The following is a 9,582-nucleotide window of genomic DNA, read 5'->3' as shown; positions in this document are numbered from 1 at the left end:
GCACCTGCGGTGAGGAATCAGGAGGCTGCTGCATCCCTGACAAATTTCAAAGCTCAGCAGTCTGAGGCATGGTAGGACAAAACTTTCTCAGGTAAAGGATGCACTGCTGGGTGCATCTTGATGCAAAAGCTACACGGAGATGTAAGCTAGAGCTGCTCCCCATGTACAGGACCCTGCAACTATGAGAACAAAGCCCAGAATACAGTTTATCATTCTTGGAAGAAATAACTGACCTTGACCAGCAGGAGGAAGAATAAACACCTATATAGGCATAATGAAAAATGATTGGCATTGAGTCCATTCACCTGGATCTCCGCTCATTCTCATTCCATTTTTCACAGTTTAGGGATGAATGTTGAATGCTGCAGCAATAGCTTGAGAAGGCCACGACGCCCAATGACTGATATCATTTTACTCTGCTATTATGTACCACAGCCACTGAGAATGGAAGAAGTGAAAGCCCAGGGTAAGGAATCCAGCAAGCATGGTAAAAGAAAGTGCTGAGTGAGAGTTACCACAGCATAACAGCTAGCCCAAGAATTTATTTATGTAAGTGAACCTGAATCTCACAAGGTGTGGGCTGTAGTAGATGCTCTGGGGTGGATCTGCCTAGGTGTCACATAGATTCCCTTCAGTATTAAAGGACTTAATTCCACAAGCTTCAGGGAGAGATGCTGGATAACAAATGCATGCTGTTGACCTTGGGAAGAAGTGCATTCACCTGGAGACATACTACCAAAGCTACAGTATATCCTAGGACAGCCATACATCCAATGAATGGTTAAAACTTCAGTGTAATAGCCCTACTGCCCCTCCTAAGCTGGAAGCAATTGCAAAGGTCCATCTTATTGGCTTAATTGAGAGCTTTGTGAGGACAGTAACAGTGGCCCAGCCACTCCCTCTACCAATTTTGTTTTATTTTCTTATATCACAGAGAATAATCCTATGAGCAGGTCCTAGTAGACCTTCTGTCCATTTGTCTGTCTCCTATTAAGGTGACCTGCAGGACCTAGCAGCCACTTGAACTATTAGCTAACCAGCACCATGGGAAAGGTAAGGGGGAAGAAAACCAGCATGAAACAGACTTCTAAAGAACTAAATACAACAAAGGCACATAGACTGAGGCAGACCTATATAAAATAATATCCGTTTTGCATAAAATAACATCAAATATTGGAAATAATGAGGACCAGAAGCTCAGACCTCTTAGAAATTGGGATCAGGGTCATATCACCAGATAGGTTGGAATCCCAAATGAACTACTTGATAAAGGCAAAAAAGAGTTGTGTTGTATACATGAGTTCCTAATTACAGGGTAAAATTGTTGTTCCTTTTGCTGGCAAGACATGAAGTTACCTCAGCGCAGCCTGCAGCTATCCCAGCTACTTGTGACTGCGTAGGTGAGGCTGCTGTCCATTTTATAGGTAAAATATTAGTAAGTTCATCTCGACACCTATCCTCCCACGCAGTTTAAAAAACCATCTTGTCAAGGCTGCCTTCTTCACAAGTTAAAAAAGGAACTGCTGACACTTTAACTCTCTACTTACTGATTTCATAATTGGCTCAACTCCTGACTGGGTGGGTGTAGGGATAGCAATTACTGATTCCATCTAATCCCCGGTAACTTGTGAGAAGGTAGCCTAGATGATTACTATCTGGTCATCATTTGTGAGGAAATAGATTTGTTTTTCTAATTAGAAGTAAGTAAAAAGAAAAAGATAACTTATTCCATCTCTGGTCCCTCTATAGTTTCAAATGTGAAGGTGATACTTAGAATAGCAAGGTTATTTTAATAGTAAGCACTGTGATCCACCAAATATCTTAGAAGTCAATCCTTAAATAATACCTTAAATAATGTAAGGAAAAAATCCTATCTTTTATTTTTCCTTTTCCCCTTTTATTAGCATGTTCTATTTCTTGTGCATTCACATGTATCCATTCATTCAACATAGAATTACTATGTTGGACTAAAATTTGTTGGACTAATTTTTGTGTATATGGAACATCTATTAACACATTCATTAAAATGTTATTTATTTTTTCTGCCTACATGTAAAATAGAAGGAAGACATTAAATTATTGCAAAATTATGATTCTATTAAAACACAGTACAGGAACCACAAATAAAAGATATCTGCTGCTAAGTTGAATAAGAGCTACATAAAGGTAGGGAAATTTTCTTAAAACAGACATTTATATAAATTAAATATGACATTGAATAATGATGGTCAACATTGTAATTTTTCTAAAAGGGAATCATAACAAATTATGTCTTTATCAGTTATGGGCTAATTTAGAAAGCAAAACAAATGCGAATGATATGGAAGTATAATTTATAGTAGGGTTTGGAGGGGATAATTAATTGTTGGAACTCTGAGAAAATTTGTTGCAAAATGTTGCCATTAGTTGATGATTCTAAACTTGCTATAGTTCATCGGCGCTGGCCGACTGGAAAAAACGCTGGGTACTACAGCATATAACAAGGATCAAGGAGAAGCTGCAGGAAAAATCAGAGCCCACACCTGTGTGCCACCACCCCACACCTCGATGGCCTGGGTGTCATATAGGAAAAGCAGATGCCCTTCCCTGTGGACCTACACGTAAGCCTTTCTTGGAAGTTGGAGAAACGCAAGAATTAGATCCAGGGAGCTGGAAAATGGGCAGCCAGCTGCTGACTCACCTTGCCACAAGGTGCCCTCAGCATGTCACTAATGATGGACATGATCTTCGGTGACATCAGCACTCCTATGGGATCCTTCAGAGTACAAGGTCTGCTACTTTACTTTCACCTTCCATATCTTTTTTTTTTAATGGATAAGAGCTCTTTTATTTGTGACTTGTCCACTCTGTATACACAGGGCACTACTTCTTCATCTTCTCCTCCTTGGACAGGGTCTTGATGATCTCCTCCTTCTTGGCTTGCAGGCCCTCCTCACAGTACTTGCGCGTTTACTTTGTCTTCAACCTGCGAGCCTTGGCCTGGTCAGCCAGGAGTTTTTTGTGGGCCTCTTGCACTTTCAGCTTGTGGATGTGCTCCATGAAGACCCACTTGTTCTTGAACACATTCCCCTTCACCTTCAGGTATAGGCTGTGGTACCTGTGCCGGTCAATCTTCTTAGGTTCCCAGTATCTCCCAAGCAGCCTCCACCGGATCCGCATTCTGCGCATTCAGGTCATCTTCTCCAGCATCTGGGCGTTGACCGTAGCCTTCCGCTAACTGATGCCCATGTGCCTGCCCTTCCGGTGGGTCAAGGTGTTCTTCCGACATAGTTCCCGAAATGGACAGTCACAGGCTTGCGGATGATCAGCCCAACTTTGATCAATTTCTGGATCTGCTGACAGGAATTGACACTGGCGATTTCATTGGTCTCACTGGGGTCCAACCAGACCTTCTTTTTGCCACAGCGGAGCACGCCGGAGGCCAGCCTCTTCTGCAGCATGAGCATACTCATGCCTGTGGCCACCGCAGCTAAAGGAAAGAACTACACTTCCATATCTTGACAGATTTCTCTTATTGCCAATCTGAATGGGGAGCCATAACAGGAAGGCATTTACAAAAATGCGTGTGTAGTTTAGTTGGGTTGACAGCGAGCAATTGGTGAGAGGCCAGTCCATCTCACCTTGGTACCCTTCTCGCTATACTTCTTTTCAGCATATTTAACTTCCAGATACGTATGTTAGATCATTAACCACAGCTTCTCTACCTTACAGTTGCATGATCACATTCTCCCTGAAGCCCTGCTCTTCAAATATCAAACTGTGAAGCTAACTACTCTTAACAGCCTTATGTTGGATAGTAGAAAAGTGTTGGAGGGAGGTAGAATTTATACAAAGCAAAAAAAAAAAAAAAAAAAAGAATTAAGTGAAGAGCTGCCCATAATTATTAATGGATCCTCTTCTGTTACTGGCAACATGGCCGCAGCTGTGATCAATCACTTCCTTTATTTACTGTCCACTTCTTACTCCATTTGCCCTCAGAAAGCAGCTATCTTTGCTGTGATTCTCCGGAGAGACTCAAGTAGCCATCCCTGAGATATCTAAGCCACCAGCAGACCTGTCTCTTTTAGTTTTGGATTGTTTTAAAATTTTAATGTAACACAAGCAGATATTAATAATGAAATTATAAAAACACTTCTTACTCCTATGAAAAAATTTTCCACAACAGTAATTATGAGTAACAATAGTCAATGTACTATGTAACATGATCTTTCAAGAATGGCTGAAATGTTATTCAGAGTAGAAGTCAAAATATTCTCTAGACAAAAATAGTCTCTCTTACAAAAAAGAAACAAATCAAAGGCATGAAGCTTTTATTTTCCAGTGCTTGTTTTAAACCAGCTTTTACCAGCAGACAAGGGAATAAAGTGAAGTATTACTCTTAAGTGACCTTCTGCATCCAAGAAATATCCCCCATAGCACTGTGTGGTGGAAACTCAATTTCCCCCTTAACAGTTAACACGTCTTCCTGTGCAGTAGCCACTTACTTGCCTATTGGTTTTATTGCCATCACGGTTCCCAGGGAATAGTCTCAACTTCCTGTTTAATGGAATAATTGCTGTGTCCCTCAGGAAGCATTATTATTTTGGAAAGTAAATCTCCCTGAAGGTGTAGAAATCCACAGCTTCAGGCAGTGGAAAGTGTTACTGTGCTAGTGGCACATGCAGGCCAAGGCAGGAGCCCATCCACTTCCGTTGCTTCATAAGGCAAGGGAGAAACAGCGCTATAATTTGCTTGCTGATTTGGAATATGAACAACCTCTAGAGGTGTTATCACCTGGCAGAAGGAGCTATTTCATTTGCCCTCAGAAAGCAGCTATCAGAATCACACTAGATTTCTCAACATAAAGTCTTAAATCAAGGAGAGACTGAAGTGAAATATTTCAATCCCAGAAAGAAAACAACCTTCAATCCAGATTGATGAACCACAAAACTATCTTTAAAAATCAGTAGAGATAGAAGATATTTCCATGACAATGAACAACTAAAGAAATTCATGACCAGCAAACCAGCTCTCCAAAATTCTTTGAAGGATATTTCCGAAAAATATAAGGTCCATAATTGCAAAAACGCCAATAGAAAGGAAGCACCAGGCAAGGAAAGCAATTGAGAGGGTAAGACAGGGAAAATAATGAGAACGATAAGCCAATAATGTATTATAATCATCATTGTGGACGGTTTCAGTTAACCAATCAAAAGAAGCAGTCTGGCAGAATGGACCAGGAAGCAAGATCCAATAATATATTGCATACAAGAACCACATTTAACTCAATAAAAAAGAAATGCATAAATTGAAAGCCAAAGGATGGAAAATAATATTCCATATGGAAGAAACCCAGCACAAAAAGCAAAGGTAATTATTGTACTTGCAGACAATGTGAATTTCAAGTCAAGATTGATCAAGAGAGACAAGGTCACTACAGATTTAAGGAAAAACTCCAAGAGAAAGAGATAGCTATCATAAATATACATGCACCAAATACTGGTGCAATCAACTACATAAAACAAATATTCATGGACATGATAAATCAACTAAACAGTATCATAATACCCCACCTCTCAGAAATAGACAGAATAACTAGACAAAATATCAACAAAGAAATATCAAAACTAAGACAAACCTGTGAATAAATGTACTTAGTGGATGTCTGTAGTGTTTCATCCCACATCAGAATAAATATTCTTCTCAGTAACACATGGGACATTCTTCAAAATAAACCCTATATTAGCCCATAAAGCATACTTAAGTAAATGCTAAGGAATTAAAATTACCTCATGCATATTATCTAGCCATAATGCAATGAAATTAGAAATCAATAGCTAAAGAAACAACAAAAACTACATAAACTCCTGGAAATTAAGTAAAGCATTTTTAAACAACCAGTGTGTCAGAGATGAAATCAAAGAAGAATTTACAAAGTGTAAACAAGTAAATGATAAAAATGATACCACATGTCAAAACTTATGAGAGGGAATGAAAGCAGTCTTAAGAGAGAACTTAATCGGGGTGAATTCTCACATCAGAAAAACAGAATAATAGCAAATAAATAAGATAATTTTTAGCTATGAAATTTATTTTTTGTTGGTTCTGATTCAAAGAAGTAAGCACAATTCAAGGCAGGAATCATTAACTTCCAAATACCTACATAAATGTGCATACAGTCTGTTTATTCTTCCCTCTAAAAATGTATCCTATTTTCTTTTCTATTAAGTACATTGGTACAATTTATATATACATAATGATCATATTCATTATTGAGAATTTGTACCTGTGTAAGATATATCTTGATTTTTCTTTTTTTCCCAAGTCCTCCCTTCAATCTCTCTTCCTCTCCTGATGTACAAAGCTTTGCTTCCATCTTATTCTTATTTTATCATTATTTTCTTTTCTAGTTCTTCCTTTTCCTAATCAAGAATCTCACAAGCCTCAGATATTGGCAACGATGTTTTTTCAATATTCCTAGAAAGCTGTGGTGCTTTATTGTTTTTCAGTGAATTCCACTCAATCTGCCTTATCATTATAATCCTAACTGAACGAGCTAGGAAATTTGAAATGGCATCCTGCCTATTGTGCAGGATATTAGTTTCCTTTGCATTCACAACTGGGGAACTAAGCCAATCGCAAATTAGGGGACACTGACTATACTTTGGGCCTTGAGTTCATTACACAGCAGCACAAGGGGACAAAAGGTGAAAAGGGTAAAGCAGGAGTTCGTTGAGGTTTAGAAATGGCTAACTCAGACCTTCTTTTCCTTCTAGCCCACTGATACATTCATCTTGATATTGTTAAATAAGTCATGAATTCTTGATGCTTGCGTTTGTTCCGTAGCTCAAGCATGACGTTGCCTGAACTCAGGTTTTCTAAGTACAGATAAACGTTAATCAATATATACTCTTTGTTGTCTAGTTGGATCCTTACATGAAAATTTTAGTTAACATTATGACTTCCTCATTTTTTCACATCAACTAAAAATTATTAAGGATTACATTGCCGAAGGGCTTTTTGGTGAGTTATCTAAATCAGTATGCAATGTTGAGTAACATACATCTATATATTCAGAATGTTCAGGAAAAAAGGGATAAAAATTAAGTGCATAAGTTCCTAATTACGTCATCTCTCAATGTATTTCTTCATATAGATAGTTTTTTATTATTTTTTATTTTATTTATTTATTTATTTATTTATTTATTTATTTATTTATTTTTGGAGGAACCAGGGATTGAACTCAGGCCCTTGCACTTGCCAGGGAAGTGCTTATTCTACTGAGCCATCTCCCTGGCCCCTGTTTTTTTATATATTTTGAAATTTGAGATCTTTGTGCTTGGGATAATTGCTAACATTTGTCTTGAATAATGGATTATTTGTCTTTTTTCAGATATTTTCAATGGAAATAAAAAAATGATGGCTATAATATGATACATTTTTCTCTTTTGTTCCAGCGTCAATAAATTTATATTTTTCCAAATGAGCTCCTTTTGAAAAATATAATTATATCTGAGTTCTTATATATAACCCTGCATACAGAGATCAACTATTGTGCCAATGATTTATTTAAAAAGTAAACCAATTCAGGCTGGAATGAGTCAGTTAAATCAACGATCAGCTTTTATTGATTATTTTATTTGGCCTTGAGATTATCAAAGATTTTTTTAATGTACTTGGTACAAGGTGCCAAAATACCCTGGTATCTCACTTATGCAGCTCAGACTTGTAGTGATCCTCCTGTTTTCAGCCTCCTCAGTGCTGAGATTACAGGCATGTTCCACCACACCTGGACTCAGTGCCCAGCTCAGCATGCCCCAGGGAAGGGCTGGTGTGGCATGTGTGCCAAGGATTGAAGCCCAGTTTCTGAGCTTGCTAAAGAAGATTATTCCAGTGAGCTATCTCGTTGACCTTGCTTGAAATTGAATTGATTGTACAGAAGGTGTTTTGAAAACTGACTTGATGGGTAGTTATATGTGCTCTGTCGAGAACACTCTTGTAGATAACAAATATCCTTTGGCCAAATACAGAAAAGATTATTTCTTGATGGTTGTTTCCATTCAGTGAAGTAAATGATCAAGAATATTGACCAGTGCAAATCTGTGGGAAGAATCACATCCTAAGATGTTTTAAACACCACTGAAGTTAGAGAGGATTATACTTTTTTCTTCCTCAAGAGGGTTGGCCTGCTCTCCTGCCTAAATCCAAAAGATGGGAAGGAGGAGATTGATGAAGCTTTGAGAGCCAGGTACCCTTGTTATGACTTTTATCTAGATGTACCCCCAAAGCCTCATGTAGCCATAGGTGGGGCTTTTCAGAAGTGGATGAATCTAGGATGTATGACACTGGAATTAAAGGGCTATAATAACTAAATTGGTTTAGCATAGTTCTGGGTATAGATAATGAGAAGTCTTGTGGTGTGGATGGAATGAAAGGGAATGTGAGGCTTGCCTGTAGGTGCTTGCTGCCTTCTTTCCTGCCTTCCCAAGGATTGTTTCTCCTCAGAATGGCCCCTCTGTCATGCCACACTGGGTCAGAGCCAGCCAACTACAGATTGAAACACTTATAAGACTTACAATAAACTCTCTGTGTTTGGTATTTAGTCTCAACAATGATAATATGTTATAGTTTGCGTGTGGGTGTCCCCTAAAAGCCTCGTGTAGTCATGGGGCAGACTTCTAGAGGTTGGGAATAATTCATAATCCAATGCTGACATTATGAGTATGAGTGCTGCTGGGATTATAGATGTGAGTGCTACACTCACGGAAATCATTATAAGGAAGGGAGAAAGGCTCTCACTACTGCTTCCGCTCCTGTCCTTTTGCTTTTTCTATCTTCTGCCACTATGAACTGCTTCCCTCTGTCAAGTGGTGCTCTGCCTTGGTGCCAGCCAAATATGGACTGAAGCCTCAAAGTTCAGAAGACCAGAATAGCTAACAATGCAGCCAGTAAGACCAAGCTGAGAAGATTTCTGTTGGGATGAAGGACTCCACTGGTAGTTGGAGTCCAGACCATTTTTGTTATGCTCTTGCTGAAAATGTGTCTGCATTTTGCTCACATAGAAGGATTTCACCTGAGACTGAGATTAAGAGAAGTGGACTAATCTTGCAGAATAAATTTCAAAGCAGTCTAATGTTGAGGCAGTGACATAGATACTGTTAGGAGCTTCAGCCAGCCTTACAATGAGAATCATGAGCAAGTGAGCCAGCACAATGTTTTAAAACATTTTAAGTTTGAACAGAAGGAAAGTGCCTCTAAAGTTTTAGACTACAAAGATGGAGCAGAGAACTTGGTTGCTGAGGAGAAGCAGAGCAATAGAAAAGGTGGCTGGAGGACATCACAAAAGATAGCAATTCTTCTCCCTTGGTAGTCTCAGCATTACAAAGGTGAAAAACTGAGAAGAGACTCCCACAGTGTCATGTTCCTAAATAGTAGCACCCTACAGAACTTGTTCCTCTGAATTGGGTTCATAATGCTCAACAGTCCAAGCTCTTGACTCCTACAACCACGGGAGAATGAAGCCTGGCTGCTGCTCCAGCCTGCACCAGACCTTCACACCATCCACATGTAGGTGCTGGTTTTAGGCACAACAGATTGCAAGAG

At 39.0% G+C, this 9,582-nt stretch overlaps 1 pseudogene; it reads right to left on the bottom strand.

Annotated features, from left to right (window-relative positions):
• Window positions 1-2,862: 2,862 nt before the first annotated feature.
• On the bottom strand, window positions 2,863-3,452 carry LOC105743138 (annotated as a pseudogene).
• Between the last annotated feature and the right edge of the window lie 6,130 nt (window positions 3,453-9,582).

This window comes from Octodon degus, unplaced genomic scaffold (genome assembly GCF_000260255.1).
Source record: "Octodon degus isolate 3935 unplaced genomic scaffold, OctDeg1.0 scaffold00101, whole genome shotgun sequence".
NCBI classification, from domain to species: domain Eukaryota; kingdom Metazoa; phylum Chordata; class Mammalia; order Rodentia; family Octodontidae; genus Octodon; species Octodon degus.
Note: the sequence above shows the minus strand (reverse complement) of the source record. Positions and strands in the feature narration are given on the sequence as shown.